Consider the following 18,507-nt stretch of genomic DNA (forward strand, 5'->3'; position numbering starts at 1 on the left):
CTTTTATCTCTTTGCATTTGTCTTTATTTGCACTTTTCTCAGGACTGTTATTATCTCCATCCCAGAGAGATTTTAAATCTCTCTTTTCCGTATCTTATTGATAATAAATGGTTCATTCAGTTTTAAGATGCTGAACCAAAATATTACATGAGAGAATAGACAAAACCCATGGAGCCAGAATTGTTCTGCAGAAAATTGAAAGCAATTCTGTTCTGCAGATGCTTTATGAGCACCTACCTCTTTTCTATACATATACAGTATATATTTCTGTATATATTATATACTTATATTATTATAGATAATATATTATAATATAATATATATTATAGTATATATAACATACTATATTATACTATACTATATTATAGATAGTATATATAATATAATATAATATAATATAATATAATATAATATATAAATAATACTAATACTACTAATACTAATAATAATAATGAGCCATAACATATGAACCATAAATCATATATATAATATATAGAACCATATAATATATTGTGTATACTATGTATATATACATCATATATATTATATATGCATAATATATATTATACACATAGTATCACAGAACTCTAACTGTATTATATATCTATCTATACATAATCTATTAGATATATACATGTTATATATCTACATAGAATTCTATTATATATATTTATCATATTCTATCTATATATTCCACATAGAATTCTATTAGTCCATGATTATATTTATTATATGTATATGTAATATATTTTAGATTATACATTATATGTCATATATATATTATATATACATAATATATACATGCATATACATAATATATACATATATACTGTCATCAAATTTTATAACTATTACAATATGTAATAGATAATTATGATTAATCATTACATTCTAGATAATATATATTAATATATGTAATGGGTATATTATGTACCTATTATATATACATAATATATGCTCTATACACACAATATAGACATAATACAAACACAGTATATTTATACATACATACAGAATACAAATCTGTTCATACATATAGATAATTTTGCTCTTTACTAAGACAGACAGCCTGAACAGGACTTAACCAGAGGGGATTCTGACTCCTTCACTTTACTGTGGGATAACCAGAGGCAGTGGAATTTGCTGCTCTCTGGATGTGTAATTCTCTGAAACACTGCAGGGCTACGTTTAGTTTATGCCAAATGGAATTTTGGAGCCACCTCGTTAGAATAAACCTGCCAGCTGTCCTGGGTGAAGGCCCACCCTGATGTCTGCTTTATTTTCTATATATGTATAATTATATTATATTATATTATATTATATTATATTATATTATATTATATTATATTATATTATATTATATTATATTATATTATCTTCACAGTTACTATTATTACTATTATAACCATTACATTATACCATTATTATACAATACCTATACATTATACATTTTTACAATATATTATACATTAATAATATATATTATGCATATATGCAATATATATTGTAATATACATTAGATAATCTATATTGCACACATATATATATTTTATGTTATATCATATATATAATTTTACATTATTAAAATATACAATATGTATTCTGAATTTTACATATATATGTATATATATATATATTACAGATATATATATATATATATATATAATGTGTGACTTCCCTGGCACAGGGACAGCCCTGCCTTGCAGCTCATTAAGGTGACAGCAGCTCATTAAGGTGACAGCCTGCCCTGGCTTTTCCCCACCTTTTTACTTCCTTGTTTTGTAGCCATCACTGGGTTTGAGTTGAATAATTTCAAACAATTCCAAGGCATTGGGATATTACCAGGCAGGGAAAAAGTCCTTAATTAGGGATATCAGTGTAACCATCATAATTTAACTTTAAAAAAAAATTAGTGGGATAAGGAAATGAACCGTGGGGTAAGAAATAAACCTCAGGGAACATTTCTTACACTGCATCCACGATGGTACCATAGAGACAATGGGGACCAGCAGGCACAGATGGATCTCTGCAGTCCCACCAGGGGAAATCTTTGGGGTGAACCCCGGGCTGAACCTCCCCAGCCTGTGCTGCCCATAATGCTGCTCCTCCAGCAGGGTAATTGTGTTTTATGGGCATATTTCCTCTTGAAAGGCACTTCCAGAGGGTATAGGATGCCACAGGCTTCTCCCCCAGGCATGAACATTTCCAGCTCTGTGCTGAAATGGTGCTTTGCTCCTTGATCCCAAGAGTTTCTCAATCCAAGGACTGGGCTCTCCTGATCTCCAGCCCCAGCCATTGCTGGAGAGCTGCTCCCCCTTATCCTTGTGCTAAAACTTCTTTATTTCAATGATTTTCCTCTCTCCTGGGTCCATCCCTCCCTCCCCATGTGTCTGTGGACAGCAGTCAGACCCATTCCAGCCTTGCTTTGCTAAACTCTGCAAGGCTCACCTCATAAAGCACCCTTCTCAGCCCTGGGCTGAATTTATCATCCCTGGACAGAAGGACCATGGTGTCCCAGCAAGGTCACACCAGCACCTGCTGCTTCAGCCACAAATCCATCCTTTTTCCTGATGGAACCATCCTTCCTGCCCTGTCCTAGAGCCATAACATCCATTTTCTGCCCTTATCCTCTGCCCAGCTCATCCATCTTGGTCCTACAACCCCTCTGCTCTGTTAGATCCCTGCTTCCCCACACAAATACCTGATAAATCCATCCTCAGGTGCCCAAGCAACTCTGTGGTTCCTTGGCAATGACATTTCTGAGGGGCTGTTGCAATTCAGAGCTTTTTAGAAAGGTTTCCCTCCTAAATTCCTGCTTCAGCCTCCTCTCCTGCCAATTAGGATGCTTTAACCCTCAGCACCACATTCACTGAGGAAAAGGAAAAGCAATTCCAGGTCTGGGGAGGACATGGACTCTCAAGCAACTCTGTGGTTCCTTGGCAATGACATTTCTGAGGGGCTACTGCAATTCAGAGCTTTTTAGAAAGGTTTCCCTCCTAAATTCTTGCTTCAACCTCTTAGTCCTGCCAATTAGGATGTTTTACCCCCAGCATCACCCTCACTGAGGAAAAGGAAAAGCAATTTCAGGTCTGGGGAGGACATGGACTCTCAAGCAACCCTCTGGTTCCTTGGCAATAGTGTTTCAGAGGGCCTGTTGCAATTCAGAGCTTTTTAGAAAGGTTTCTCTCCTAAATTCCTGCTTCAGCCTCCTCTCCTGCCAATTAGGATGCTTTAACCCTCAGCACTACATTCACTGAGGAAAAGGAAAAGCAATTTCAGGTCTGGGGAGGACATAAACCTCAAACCTTCCCCATGTCAGGAGAAAATCAGGAGTTTCCAAAGAAAGTCAGCAGGGTGGAGTTAAAGCAGATTGACAGCCCTGGAGACCACAACAGGCAGGAGGATGGAGAGGAAACAGCTCCTGCACCCTGATGGTAAATTCAGGAACAGGCAACAAGTCCCTGAGTGTGGGAGCAAAGCTGTTTTCCTCAGGAGCTGCTGGGTCAGGGAAGGAGAGCAGGGCTGTGCAGGGAAGGTGGCACTTGCTGTAGTTGTTAACGAGGAATCCTGCCAGGAGCAGGCTGCTGGCACTGCAGAATCTGCTCCAAGAGCTGCTGAAGCACAGGAAAACACATCCCACAGGCTGCAAAACCAGGGTGAAGCAGCTCCCAGCCAGAAATGGCACCTTCTGGGCGCTTGGATGAGGTAAGCAAGGGAGAGATTCAAGGATTAAAGAAAGGGGCAGATCCCAGGGATGGATGGGAGGTACACCTGGGTGTTTACTGAATGTGTGGGAAAACAGAAATTCTGTTTAGATGGACAAAGGAGGCCTTAAAGGCATGGCACAACCTCCAGTCACTCCCCTCATGCTGCAGACAGGAATTTTATTGAAAGCTCATTTATACCATCAAATTCCAGGAGGTTCAGCCCAGGAACTCCTGAGATCCCTCTATGTCCCTGTAAGAGAGCAGAAGTCGCACAGAACAGTTTTATCACTGAATCACTCAGGGTTTATGTTGGTGTTGCTCCATCTACATCCACAGTTCAATCCCAGAATATTGTAAAATGCATGTAAGAGCAAATCCCATCACTGGGCAAATAGCAGGAATCAGGATTTGGCATTTCTCAGCCTCTCACTGGGAAGCTGCAACTCGGTGGAAAAAGCAGTGTTGGAACCCAGGACATCCCTCTGGCTGCCCTGGATGGCTCAGAGACCCTGGCACAGAGCACAAGATCCCTGTGCCTCTGATTTTGACCCATGGAAAAAATTACCAACCTTATATGAGGAATTACAAGACACAAAAGTTTAAGTAGAATGATAGTTAGTTTGTCACAGGGTGGAAAAGTAGAATTTTGGGGTTTTTAGATTGAGGGCTTGGGGTCCCAAGATGGAGGAATTTGGGGGTGCCTTGTCCTTCTTCTTTCTTCTTCTTCTTGGCCTCCATCTTCTGCTGTGATGGTGGCACTTTTAGATTGGTTTAGAGTAGAAGCTCACTGTCTAACATAGGTGATAGGTGTTGGGAAATTATTGTAAATAATGTACAGGTAGTTTTTAGTATAAAAAGATAACACCAGTGTGCCTCAGACTGACCTGCTGAACGGACCTCAGCAGGCCAGGCAAAGAATTTTATAAATAACAGAAAATAAACAACCTGGAAAACCAGAACAGAAGAATCCTGACTCCTTCTTTGCTTGCTGGGCTGGGAAAAGAGACTCTGCCACATCTTGGGGTCAGCCCTGAGAACTCATTTAATAAAGGACAACCCAGTCACTGAGGAAATTAATCAACAGCTCCTCCTCTGGTTTTTCTCCTCCCTGGTCCTGGGAATCACTGTAAACCTCTGCAGGTACCCAGGGCTGATAAAATGTTGTTAATAAGGGAGAAGAAGCTGAGGGTTGAGGCAGGCTGGTTTTTCAATCAAGTCAGTTCATTTTGCATACACAGCACTAGACACTGAAATTCCCAAATTTCACAGTGCTTTTATAAAAGCTATCAATAAAAGGACTGAAGCAGTTCTCTTCCTACCTATATGACTTTTACCAGGTTTTAGCATGGCAAAAAGGAGAGAAACTTTTATAAATATGGTGTTCTGGAACCTGGTACTGTCTCAGAAAAAATATTTGGTTTATTTTCCAGTAGATCCTCAGATCCCCAGCTTTATGTGCAACATGTAGGAAAGGTTTCATGAATCAAACTTACCAGTTGGATGCTATTAGTGTCTATTCTTAGCTTCCTGCACACAAAAATGACTACTTAATTACTGAATTAATTCTTTCAAAAGAAAGTCAAGGCAGTTCTTTATTTTAGAATTTTATGGCTTACTTCCAGGTCACATGGAGCAGGTTTAAAGACTGTTGGTTTTGACAGTGAGGACACAACCATGCTAAATTTTACCTTTACTTAATTTTAATTTTGCTTAATTTTACTAAATTTTACTTCAATTTTACTTAATTTTAATTAACAAATTTGTGCAGTTTAGACCCATTTTCCCTCCTGTGCAAAGCCCATCACCTGCTCAGAGCAAGTTTCAAGCTGGATATGGGCAGATGTGACAACCCACAGCACTGAGAGGCTCTGTTGGGCTCACCTGACTCTTTATTTATGAAATTGGTACAAATCAGCATTTTAAGGCAATTTTTAAAGTTGCAACAACACATCTAGGGAAGTCAGCAAGAAAAGGCACATCAGATTCTGCATCTGCAGGCACCAGCACTGGCTCTCAGTTGACTAAAATCACTCATTCTACAATTTCACCATCAAAAAGCCCCTGATGGAGAATTTTCAGAGCTATTTGAAGCAAAGGGATGGCAGCCTGAGGTTTTCTCCATAATCCTCTGTGATTCAGGAGTTACCATGGATAGCCAGCAGCAGATTTCCTTGAAAGTTATGTCTCATTAAAGTGCAAACAGCACCTGCAGACACGTAATGAGCTGAAATTGGGGCTATTTTACTCCTGCTTTACACAGGAGTGGATTGCAAGGGGAGGCTGCATGTGTCAGGGTTGCAAGAGAGAACACAAAACCAGTAAGGGAAAGTGAAATGAGAATTAAGCAGAGTCCAAATCTCTGCTCTGGTTCTCCCCCAGTTGTGTAAGGAAACATCTAAAAGGATCTGAAAGGATCCCTGAGTTTTCACAACAGCACAAGGGGAGTTTGGGCCCTTTTTTTTTTGCTGATGTAGCAGCGTGGCTTTTCCAGGGACAGGTTTTAAATTTTTTACTGCTGATTAACACTTTTGGACTGTGGCCTTCAATCTGTTTCCTGCTTCAATTTACTGAGAGCTCATCACCAAAAACAAACCCAAAGCAACAAAAAACCCATGCCATAAAACAATCCACAGAGGAAAGGGTTGTGTCCATCCTGTTTTAAAGCTGTGTTTACCCGAATTAGCGCAGATTTGGACCAAATTATCAGGGTGGATTAATTAGAGACTCATTAAAGTTGAGTGGTTGCAAACTGGTGGGTGGTTTGTGAGGCTTTGGGAGCTGAGGTACCTCATGTTTGGGGAGGGCAGAATGCCCTGATATTCCATAGATGGAGGATGCAGGAGCAGAGCATCCCAGTGCCTGGGGGAGGCACAGCTGGAGCATCCCAGTGCCCTGGTGTTGGGGAAGATGAAACAGGAAAGCCTTATCAATATGATTGTCTGGCAAAAGATTTTGAGAATATAGAAACTGTAAGTGAGATTGAAATGAAAACAAGCTTTGAGATACCTCAGTTACTGAACAACTGGAAAACAATGGTGTGGCTGCTGAAGGTGATCCCCTTTTGATGGAACAACACCCTCTGCTTGCAGACAGGCCCAAGGGTCAGAGCAGACCCTGCCAGCTTGGCAGAAGGGGCCCAAGGAGGAGTTTTTGGGGTTTAAAATGTAACACAGTGTGGTAATGTAATGATTCTTATAGGCTGTATGTAAATGCTATAGGATTTGTATATTGTACTAGACTGGTTAGTGAGAATTAGAATGTTCAACACAGAAGAAGATTTATGGTATTGTAACGGGAACCTCGCTCTCTTACCCTTTTATGCTCTTACCTTTTTTACTCCCTTACTCTCTTATGCTTTTACTCTCTTATACCCCTCTCTTCTCTCAGTCCTGCTCTGAGCTGTGGCTGGCAGCTCCCAGCAGGGCCCTGCACCCAGGCCCTTTGCAATAAACCCCAAATTCCATGACTTGGCTGCAGAGATCTCTCGTGTCTGTTCTACATCCCTGATGCTCCCACACCCGGGGGATTCACGGCTGGATCATCCCGGTGCCCCAGGGCAGCCCGTGCTGGGGGATGGTGTGAAAAACACGTTAATTTAACTCTCTTGTGAAAGTGTAAAAAGTTTAATAAAGGATAACAGCAGACAAGGACTATAGTGTAAAGGTTATTAGGGCCAGGTGCATCTTGGCACTCAGCTAACACTGCACTATCACTTTTGGGGATATTCTTTAAATATTTTTTTCTTTATACCAGCCTGTTGCATATTCATAGACTCTTAGGCATAGTAAACTTTTTTCTCAAACTAGTTTACATATTCTAAGAACTGTTTAGCATGGCTTCTTCTTGGGTTCGCCTTTTTAGAGCATGTGTATTCCTTGGCTGCAGTTTTAGTCCTTTTTTTATTACTTCTAGTTTCTGGGTCTTGGTCCACATTGTCTTCAAATGGAGAGTGTTGGTAGATCTGTAGTAGATGTTTTATGTTCATTGGGTGTGATCCCATCCCAGCAGGCATTTTAACACAAGCAGCTATTTCACTGCTGTCTAAGCTTAATTACCAACAGAAATAAAAATTATATCTTTACAACAAAGTTAATTTAACACCACACACAGACAGAATCCATTTTAATCTTCGTGAAAAGCCAGTATTATAATGTGTATCTGTAACAGTGGGATGTGCAGCCAGGGGCATACACTCCCTAGTGCCTGCTGGCTGCACGTCCTGTGCCCCTCATTCTCCCCGTGTCCCTCGTTCCCCAGTGCCCCAATGGCACAAGGGGGGTTCACTGGAGCCCCGTTCTCTGCCCGGTTCCTGGCACACCAGCACTCCATCCCCTCTCTGCTGGGTGCTCCAGGCCCTGCTCAGCCTCTGCCAGGCAGCACTCACACCCTGTTACCCATTGGGAGGAATTGGGGCCCTGGTCTCCCTGTGCTGGTGAACACCAGAACCCAATTGGGGCACAGCAGGACCCTGATGGGGCAGTAGGACCCCACTGGGCTTCACTAGAACCCCGTTTCCCCCTGTTGTGGTATAGCAGAACCCCATTTCCCCTGTTGGGATACAGCAGGATCCCATTTGTCCCTGTTGGGGTTCACTAGAACCCCATCTCCCCACACTGGATGCAGCAGGATCCCAATGGGGATCACCAGGACCCCATTTCTCCCCACTGGGGTTCACTGGAACCCTGTTTGTCACCGTTGGGGATCACTAGAATCCCATTTCCCCGTGCTGGGTGCAGCAGGACCCTGTTTTTCCCTGCTAGGGTTCACTATCCTGTTTCTCCCCGTTGCAGTGCACCAGAACCCTGTTTCCCCCCACTGGCATACAGCAGGACCACAGTGGGGCTCACCAGGATCCCATTTCTTCTCACTGGGATACAGCAGGACTCCATTTGTCCCCACTGGGAACCCCATTTCCTCAAGCTGGATGCACCAGCACCCCGTTTCCTCCTGTTGGGATGGAGCAAGACCCCACTGGCATTCACTAAGACCCGTTTCCCCTCACTGGGTGCAGCAGGACCCCATTAGGGCTCACCAGGCCCCCGTTTCCCCACGATGGGTGCACCAGGACCCCATTTCCTTGCTCTGGGGTTCACTAGGACCCCAATTCCCCGCGCTGGATGCAGCAGGACCCCGCTGGGGTTCACCAGGACCCCTTTTCTCCACGTTGCGGTGCAGCAAAAACCCCGCTTCTCCTCGCGCTGGGGTCCCCCAGAACCCCGTTTCCCGGGGCTGGGGTTCCCCGTTTCCCCTTTTCCCGGTGCTCTCTCTCCTCACTGGAGTTCCCCGCTCCTTGTTCCCCATTACCCGTTCCTCACTCTCACCCCGCTTCCCATTCCCCGTTCCCGTTCTCTCTCTCCTTTCTGGGTTTCCCCGTTCCCGTTTCTCTGTCTCTCCGTTTCCCCGTTCCCCCCGCTGTTTCCCCGTTCCCGTTTCTCCCTCTCTCCCCGTTCCCCGTTCTCTCTGCCTCTCTCCCCGTGGGGGGCCGGGTTCCCCCTTCCCGTTTCTCTCTCTCCCCGTTCCCTGTTGTTTCCCCGTTCCCGTTTTTCTCTCTCTCTCCCCGCTGGGTCTCCCGTTCCCGTTCCTCTTTCTCCCGTTCCCGTTTCTGTCTCCCCGTTTCCCCGTTATTTCTCCGTTTCTCTCTCTCTCTCTCTCCCCGCGGGGTGCCGGCTCCGCCGTTGCCGCCGCCGGGCTCTGTGTGCGCAGGCGCAGTGCCCCGCCCCCGCCGCCGCTCGCGGTGCATTGTGGGACACAAACAAAGTGCCCGGGCGGCGCGCGCGGGAGCTCGGACGGAGGCGCGCGCGCTGCCCCCTCCCCCCCGCGCCCCCCCTTCCCCCGCGTGCACGCGCAGCGCGCGCGCCCCTCACGCCCCCTCGCGCGGGGGGGTCGCGCGCCCCCCGCTCTCCCCCCCCCCGCCCCCCCCCTCCCCCGGGTTTCCCGCGCGCCGCCTGAGGGGGAGGCGGCGGCCTCCGCCCCCCCCTCCCCGACACCATCCCGGTCATCCCGCTCGTCCCGCCGCCTCCCGGCCCCGCCGTCATGGCCCCCAGATAGCGGCCCGGCCTCACCGACCGCCCGCAGGTAACCGGGGAGCGCGGCCGGGCCTGGAGCGGGAGGGGGCCGGTCGGTGGCGCGGCGGCCGCTGGTGCCCCTGGGGGGCGGGGGGTGGGATGGATCCGGCTCCGGCCCCTCTCCCTGCCTTTCAGACCCGTCCCGGCCCTTCCCGGCCCGTCCCTTCCCCCGTGTTTGCCGTGCGTGCCCCGGGGCTGCGCTCTCCCCCCCGGGGGATCCCATTGCGCGGTGCACCGCCGCGGTGTCCCCCTCCCGCGGGGCCGTGTCAGCCCCGCGCCTCGCCGAGGGTTCCCGGCCGGGGGTGTCTCCTGAGGGTGTCACCTTTCTCCGGGGGTGTCCCTGTCCCTTGTGCCGGTGCTTGGGGGTGCCGCCTCCCTCTGGGATGCCCCGCGTTTCGTTGTTCGGGGTGTCCCGTGCCTCGTGTCTCGGTGTTCGGGGTTCTCTCCCCTCCAGGGGTGCCCCAGCCCCGGAGCTGCGGGTGCACACGGGAGTCTGGACTTCCGAGGGCTGTGGGGGGAACTTGTGTTGTTTCCTACATCCCAACGGGATACCTGCTGCCTCCAGTGCCGGATTGTGGGAGGAAATAGAGGGATTCCCACTAGCCGTGAGGCAGAGCTGCTGTCCCTTTGTTGTTGTTTGTTTTTTCCCTACCACAGCCCCTTCTGCACATTCCTCAGGGTCCATCTGCCAGGGTCTGCTGTGCTGCCTCTCTGTCCCCGCACCGTGAGGGTGGCACAGTGCTCATCTGCCAGGAACTGCTTCTTGTTCTTCTGCTCTCCTTCCATCTCTCCAGAGTCATTTTCCTATAGAAACACAATCAGCAGATTCTGGGAGGGTATCATGTGTTTCTTGCTTGTCAAAAGCCTGTTGTCTCCTGTAACGCACAAGGGTACTGGTGCCTCCCAAACTCTGCTCTACCTGTTTCAATGGGGTCAAGCACAGCCTGGTAAATCCCACACCTCAGGGGGCTGCAGGAGCTGCTGAGGTTTTCCCCACCCACGAAGACACATCCTCCTGCAGAGCCTGAGGGATGAGTCCTGCAGCCCATCTCGTGCTGTGCAGCCTGCTGTGCCCACTGCTGAGGGCTGTGTCCCCTCCTCCACACTCACCGCTGATTTCCTGCCAAGGGCCTGCATCCTGTCCTGGCTGTGTGTGCAGCCCCAGGGCAGGTGCAGGGTTTGCTGCAGGATTCCTCATGCTTCTGGAGGTTTCCACCCTGAGTCCTTTCACACCTTGGATGTTCCCACAGATTCCTGTGCTTGCTCCCATCACCTCCAGGGTCAGCCCTGTTCCCATCTCTGCTCTCTTCTTGCCTGCCTGTTACATCTTCCATGGCTGAAACTTCTCCCTTTTCCTTCCTGGGCCCAGCTGATCCTGCAGTGGAAGACTCAGCTTAATCCTACCTTGGTTTTTGCTTTGGCTTTGGGGTTTTCTTTGCTGAGTAAAATCAAGTAGTGTGTGTTCTATCAGCACATCCCATCACTCTAAAATACCATCACTTTCTCTTTTTCTGGTCATATAAATAATTTTATATATTCCAGTGGCTGAAGAGTTTCCAGGCAAGCAGGAAAGTGACTTTTGACAAGGCCATGGAGTGACAGGATGAGGGGGAATGGCTTCAAATGACAGAGAGCAGGATTAGATGGGAGATTGGGAGGGTTCCCTGTGAGGGTGGGCAGGCCCTGGCACAGGGTGCCCAGAGCAGCTGTGGCTGCCCCATCCCTGGGACCATTCTGGGCCAGGTTGGACAGGGCTTGGAGCAGCCTGGGACAGTGGAAAGTGTCCCCTGGGTTAGTGGAAGGTGTCCCTGCCCATGGCAGGGGAGTTGGATGTGCTCTTTAAGGTCCCTTCCAACCCAAACCATTCTGTGATGTTTCTAGAATCATTGTTGTCCTCTGGGTTTGCCATACCCCCATGGGGAGTTTCTCAGTTTTCCTAGTCACACATTTGCCCCTGCTTTATTTCTGTGCTTTTGCCTGATAGGAAGCTTTTCCTTTCCCTTTTAAATTTTTTTATTTTATTTATTCTTGGGGTGTATCCACCAGGTATCCTCATGGCAGCTCTTCCTGAGCTAGAGGTCACTCAGTTGAGCTGGTTCCTGGCTCTGAGCTGGACCTTTCCACAGATGAGGTGGTGGTTATGTGTCACATGTGGCACTGCTGTGTGGACCCTGCAGGGTGATGTGAGTGGGAGTGAGTCCTGTCACAGAGCAGCACCCAGGAGTCTCAGGGATTGGGATTTCAATGTGTTTTCTCCTGCTGCAGCCTGATGTGTGCACGTGGTGCAGATCCCAGGTGTGATGAGCCTGCAGACCTTGCCTGGCTTTCAGTGCAGCAGTTTGCAGCTCAGACTCAGCTCTCCAGTGTAAATGCCTCCATTGATGTCCAGCTGTTTACTCCAGGAACCAGCTACAACGCTCCAAGTGCCTCTCCCTTGGGACTGCTTCTATTTAGACAGCTGGTTTTAATCCAGAGCTGACACTCCAGCAGTCTCTTTCCATGGGAAGGGAATTTGCAGCCCCACTTCAGTCTCCCAGGTGGATGATGCATGGATGCTGAGGGAGGACCATGCTTGGGAGCTTTTGTGTACAGGCTGAGGGAATTCCTGTCTCTGACTGTGAGGTTTGAGGGGAGACTCTGTGCTTACATATTCCTTCTGCAGTGGGTAAGAGGAGTAGTCAGAGTGACCACTGTGTGAAAACTGAGTCCTTGCCATGTTTGTTGCAACAGGAGGTTGCACAGAATACTTCCACTTCCACAGAATACCCTGTGAGGAGTCCCTCAACCTGTACAAAAATCATACCTGGCTTCTGGGGTTTTTTTTTGTTTCTTTTTAAACTGTAATCTCATTGAATCCCTCATACTTTTTGTATTTTGTTTTGCATCAGCACCTCATTTATAATTTTACAAGTCTCAGTTTTCTCTCTGGGTTCTTTTCCTGTCCCAAGCTGCATTATCCCATTCTGTTTAGTACACAGGCAGCTCTTCATCACTTGGGTTTTATTTTTCTTTAAGCTCTGCTGTTGTTTTGAGGTGATTTGGCCACAATCATAAACTGGCACTTTCCAAAGGGGTGCTTTCATTGTGCAGTGTTGGTGGAGAATTGTGCTGCTCAGAGGATCTACAGCAAAACAGCTTCCCCCTGTCTGAGGCTGAGCAACCCCCCAGATGTTTGGTTTGGTTGGGTTTGGTTGTATCCCACAATGTGCTGGAAGGAGATTTTGTGTCTTTATGGCCTTTCTGTGGATGGCTGTGTGGTGTTTGTATGGCCAGCAGCAAGCCTTGGCTCCTCACACCTGTGTGGGGTATTTCACATCAGTGTTTCACTGGCCTCACCCATTCCAGCTGCTAAACTTGAGCTTTGAGAACATCTGAGTGTGTTCCTAGGAGAACATCTGGTGATATCTGTAGCTTCACTCCTTTTTTAAAGAAAAAGAAAAGAAAATCAACCTGTGAGAAAGAAAATCAAGCTGTGAGAAAGCAGTGGTGCTTTTGCTGGCATGTGACGAGGAAGGAGATGTCCCCTGACGTAGAAGGGATTGTCTGTTGACATTCTTCTCCCTCTCCCAGTTAGAAGTAGGTTATCCCTGCTCAAATTATGCAACTGTGCAGACAGCCAGACTTCAGGAATTCCAAATACTTCAATGTGTCAAGTGCTGACTTGGAAATGAAATGCCACGGTTGCAGAGCGTGTTCACAGTCTGGCGCTTGCAATCCGACATCGAGCTTGGAACCGCGTGTGGCTGAGAAGGGGCAGCAACTTCATTGCTTGTTTCTTCCAAAAGTGTGGTGGGAGCCAAACTGGGTGGGAGAGCTGCCTCTACCTGTGACACTGTTTCCATATGGAAGCAGAAAAAAAACCTGCTGAAAACATTGATTTGTGTAACAAATTGAAATGCTTCCTTCTCTGGCCGTGGTGTTGCAGTTTTCAGCATCTAGATCGAATTAAAGAGTTGTGTGCTTATTGCTGAGTAAACACAGGAGTCCATCACTCTCCTTGCCTTGCAGAGCAAATTGATTCTTCTAATGGTTTCACTGGATGAAAGCAGGTGTCTGGGACTGCTTTGTGCAAGGTGCTGAAATGAAATGGTGGTGGTAGGAAATGAGCTGCAAACCTGATAAAATGGGGTGACAGGAAATGGAAACGCTCAGCATTTCATTCAATTCTTACATTCCATTTAATCAAGTGAAGGGAGTGACTTAAACTGTGCATTATTTGTAAATAACGTGTTCTTAATGCCTTCCACTTCAGAGCTGGGGAAATCATCATTTCACAGGAGCACACTGAGCAGAGGCTGTGAACAATGGGATAAGAAGTGCTGCAGAAAGTGTGCTGGGCTCAGCATGTGGTCTGTGACAGTGGCCAGCAGGAAATCATTAGGGGAGAGTGGAGCAGCAGCCCCAGCTCGGGTTTGAGGCGATCTGAGCCTGCTGGACCTGTCCTTGAGGGCATTGCTGAAACATTTCCAACACTTTGCACCTGCAGCTTCCACAGAATACCCTGTGAGGAGTCCCTCAACCTGTACAAAAACCACACCTGGCTTCTGGGGGGTTTTTTTGTTTCTTTTTAAACTGTAATCTCATTGAATCCCTCATACTTTTTGTATTTTGTTTTGCATCAGCACCTCATTTATAATTTTACAATATATATATATATTATATACATACATAATTTTACAAGTCTCAGTTTTCTCTCTGGGTTCTTTTTAGTTCTGTTTAGTACACAGGCAGCTCTTCATCACTTGGGTTTTATTTTTCTTTAAGCTCTGCTGTTGTTTTGAGGTGATTTGGCCACAATTTGTTTGCTTGCTTTACCCAAGAAGCCTGAATGAAGAGAGATGTGCTGTCTAATAAAGGGATACTTTGTAGCTCCTCTGTGATAATTTTATAAACATTTACTATGTGTAATGTTTTACATTCCAAGTGCAAATGAACACAGTAATCATAGTGAGAGATATTGTAGTGGAAATACAGATACTGAAGAAGATCTGAGTTTATAAATACAGTACAGATGGCCCTTGATAAGGCATTTTGTATTTGGATATTACCAAGAGAGCAGTATGGAAAAAACTGCACTTGTGGTGGATACTTGCCAGAGTTAAGTTGGAAGGCACTGGAAGCATGAAGATGCCATGTCCTGTGGAGACCTGAGTCCCAGAAATGACTTTTGGGATATCTGCTGGGTTAAGGGACACATTGCTCCTTTATTAGGGACAGATATTGACAGTGTTGAAGCTCCTGCAGTTTTCTTTCAATATCTTGGTTTTTTTTTTTTTTAAAAAACCCCCTCTGTTTTGAAATACCTACTGTGAGAAGTTTCTGTAAAATGTCAGTAAAGATGGTGGACCCACAAAACTCCTATGCCCAGCACAAACTGTGGATGTGGCCATACAAGGGCAGACAGCTCCAGCCTGTGGAGTTGCTGCTCACCTGATAAGGTGATTTGTGGATAAATCCAAGCCCTTGTAGCTTTTGGAGCCAAGAAGAACTCCTTTGAGGCATTTCTCTGCATAAATGAGTCATTAGGAAAATAAAGGTACACGTAGTGCTGAAAGGGTGATGACACAACCACATTCCTGCCTTGCTTGAACTTGTTGAGGATTCTTTTGGAGCTGCTGCTGTTGATGTGTCTGTGACACCCTGGCTGCTGGCTGGGTCAGCAGTGCCTGTTCCCTCCTTGGATCTCTCAGCATCTGAGATTTTGCCTTGATCTCTCCCTCCTCCTCTTTACTGAGCTCTTTCCTCAGTGTTGCTTCCAGCACTGGGGGTGTTTATGGGGCTGCTGTGCTTCAGGGACAGTTCAGCTATGCATTGCCTTTCAGAAAAAAAAATATCATTTATTATAGTTAATGTGGATTTCATGAGGGTGTAATGCTTCCTGCAATAAAAGTGAGAGAGAAAAGCTGTCATTTTGTGTAATAAACCTGAATATTTCAAACAACCAGTCAGCTGACAGGTAAGCTTTGTGCTCAACTAGTAAAAACTAGCACTTAGCCAAATTTGGTTGTGACAGAGCTTCTGTTTGTGCTGTGCCCTCCGGTCTCTTATTTCTGTCAAATAAGAAATAAGAAAGAGAAATAAGGGAGTGATTTCCAGGGATAGGGGGGAGCACATGGTTTGGGGGATAGCTGAAAGCAGGCACTCTGCACTTTGGCTGCTTTTCTGATTTTGCCTTGGAGGAAAAGAAAAAAATAACGTGTGGGGACCAACAGATGGGAGAGTTTTGTTATTTTTGTTGTTTTTGTCTTTTTGACTCTTTCAGGGATCCAGAGGAGTAGTGCTACCAAAACAATCTTGAGCCATGCTGCTTTGCTGGGCCATTTTTTTTCCTGAGATTTCTTCCACATGCCATCACCAGAAAGGGCTTGGAAATTCTTGGGTTTGTGACTAATTTGAGAGGCTGGCTTGAGTCGTTTTCTTCATGGATGTTTTTCCTGACTTCTTGTTGATATGCTTGCAGAGCTTCTGAAAGTGAAGGCTCAAATGCTGTGGGTAGCCATGGTAAAAGAAGAAAAAATAGATTTCTGGAATTAGTTTAAATGAGCAGGTTGCTGCAGTTGCTGCCACGTGCAAATGGAAGTAATATATGGACATTTTTTGGCAATTTGCAGTGCTTAGAAAATTTAATATTCAGTTGGGGGTTTTTGTACTGTTGTTAAAGAGCAAGGACTATAAAACTGCAGCCTTGCTTTTTATTGCACTGAGTGGGAAATGATCATCTAACAGCTTCTCTACACTAAGAAATTTGGGAAAAACTTCACCTGAATTTGCATGGAGCAAAAGGATACAAAAGTTCCTGAGATCCCATAAAATTATGCATGAGCAGTGCCATGGAAAGCGTGGTTAAATGTGAATGTGTGCCTTAGGGCTGTAACACATCAGCCCATTCACTGGGAGCTGATTTCATTCTCAGGCACTTCCCTGCATAAGGATATGATGAGGACTCTGTTCACTTGTTGCTTTTATTCTACCAAAAAAACCCCAAAAAAACCAAAAAAATGGAGGTTTGTTTCATATGTTGATAGCACTTTTAGTAGTTTGATCATGTGTTTTTTGGGGAATTGGTGAAAACCAAAAGTAGGGTAGTGAGTCTGCTGTGAGATATCCCAAAACACTCTGTGTAGTGAAGTTCACACATTAATTTTTATTATGAGAATGAAGGTAATTCAGTGTGGAACAAGACTTTTTCACAGTTCCTGCTCATATTGTTAAACAAGCCTCAGTCTTAAGGGCTGTCAGAAAATTGCTTTTATGTGCTGTAAGGAATGCTAACGTGAGATTCCTTCAGTGCAGAGGCTGGGGAAGGTGGCATTTATCTGGTTTGCTTATTCAACCATGTGAAAGCTATATTAGGCACATAAACTTTCTGCACTACCCTGCAGCTTCAAAAAAGCAACAAGTTCAATCTGGGCCCTTTGAAGTAGTGAATAGTAACATTCTGTTCTCCAGAAGTGACGACTTCAAATGATCACACCAAAACTCCCAAAGCTGTCATGGCTGAGGAAAACAAGACAATTCTCCTCAGATAAATCTTATTTCAGTGTATCCCTGTTGCATGAAACGTGGGTTTTGTTGGAGCCAGCAAACCTCAGTTATGCAGAGAGGCTTAAAAAAGGACATAGAGCTTCTTTCTCTATCTGGAAATGATCTCAGGAAACATTTCACTGTTGCAGAAATGTGGCATCAGATCAGTTCCAGCAGCAGGCACTACTGTCCTGCCCTGATTATTGTAATCTGTGTTTTTAATTAGATGCTGAGATGAGGAGCTGTTGTGCTGCTCAGTGCCCTCAGTGCTCCCTGGCAGCTCTGCCTGCCCCAGGGTCCTGCTGGAGGAAGATGCTCTGAGGAGATCTGAGCACACTTTGCTTTGCAGACACGTGAAGGGACAGCTGCAGAGAAGGAAAATACACCAAAACTCCTTCTTGGGACTCTTTCAGGAGGTTAAAATAGATATTGGCAAATAGCTGGCAAGAACTCAGGCACTGCAGCAGTTCTGTGTGCCTTTCACTGAGCTGTTCATTGCATGGAACAGTATGGAGATCTTGCTCCAAAGTCACTTTTAACTCATTAGCTTCCAGTTCACAGCTCCCTAATGTACCCTGTCAAATATTAAATTCATTCTGTTGGATTTCCCATGAATTTCATTCTGTTCCTGGGATTCCAGGTCTCAATCTTTTGTTTTTGTGTTGTGCTGATGATACACCTTAACCTTTTGATCAGCATTTTCTGAGCCAGTGTCTTGGAGATCTTGGCTGAAATGAGTAATTGTGGCACTCCATAGGTGAATTCTTCAGTCTGTTCTCCAAGTACATGAATTATACATACATAGGGGTTGATTAGGGACAAGAATAAATCTAGAAATGTCACTTTCATGAGGAAAGGACAAGCCAGAGCTGCATGAAAATCTGCTGTAAGTATGTGGCTCTTTACCTTCAGTTTGTCTGTTCATCTGTGTGTTTGCACTAACAGCTCTGTTTGTCATGTTAGTCAAACATTTAATGAAGTTCTCATCATAGCTGGTGTTTCCTCTTTCTCTGAAAAATACATTTTCAATTCAGCTTGAGACACTTTAACTTCAGTAAACACAGGTGGTATCCCAATTTCTGTTTGTTTTCTTATTCTTCATTCTTTTTTTCTTCAGTTTGTTTTCCTTTGGCTGGATTTGTTCACTTGTATACAAACACCTGCAATCGTGTATCTTTGAGAGATGAAAACATCTCTATATTTTTTAATAA

At 45.5% G+C, this 18,507-nt stretch overlaps 1 protein-coding gene across 4 annotated transcripts in view; it reads left to right on the plus strand.

The window, feature by feature from the left end:
* Positions 1-9,635: 9,635 nt before the first annotated feature.
* Positions 9,636-18,507, plus strand: part of ZBTB44 (zinc finger and BTB domain containing 44) — a 40,782-nt gene continuing 31,910 nt past the window's right edge. For all 4 annotated transcript variants that reach the window (XM_064731957.1, XM_064731958.1, XM_064731959.1 and 1 more), the window contains exon 1: positions 9,636-9,782. The gene's annotated coding sequence lies outside the window, so the exon portion shown is untranslated. The remainder of the gene's footprint in view (positions 9,783-18,507) is intronic.

The sequence above is a fragment of the Zonotrichia leucophrys genome, chromosome 24, assembly GCF_028769735.1.
Source record: "Zonotrichia leucophrys gambelii isolate GWCS_2022_RI chromosome 24, RI_Zleu_2.0, whole genome shotgun sequence".
Taxonomy (NCBI): Eukaryota; Metazoa; Chordata; class Aves; order Passeriformes; family Passerellidae; genus Zonotrichia; species Zonotrichia leucophrys.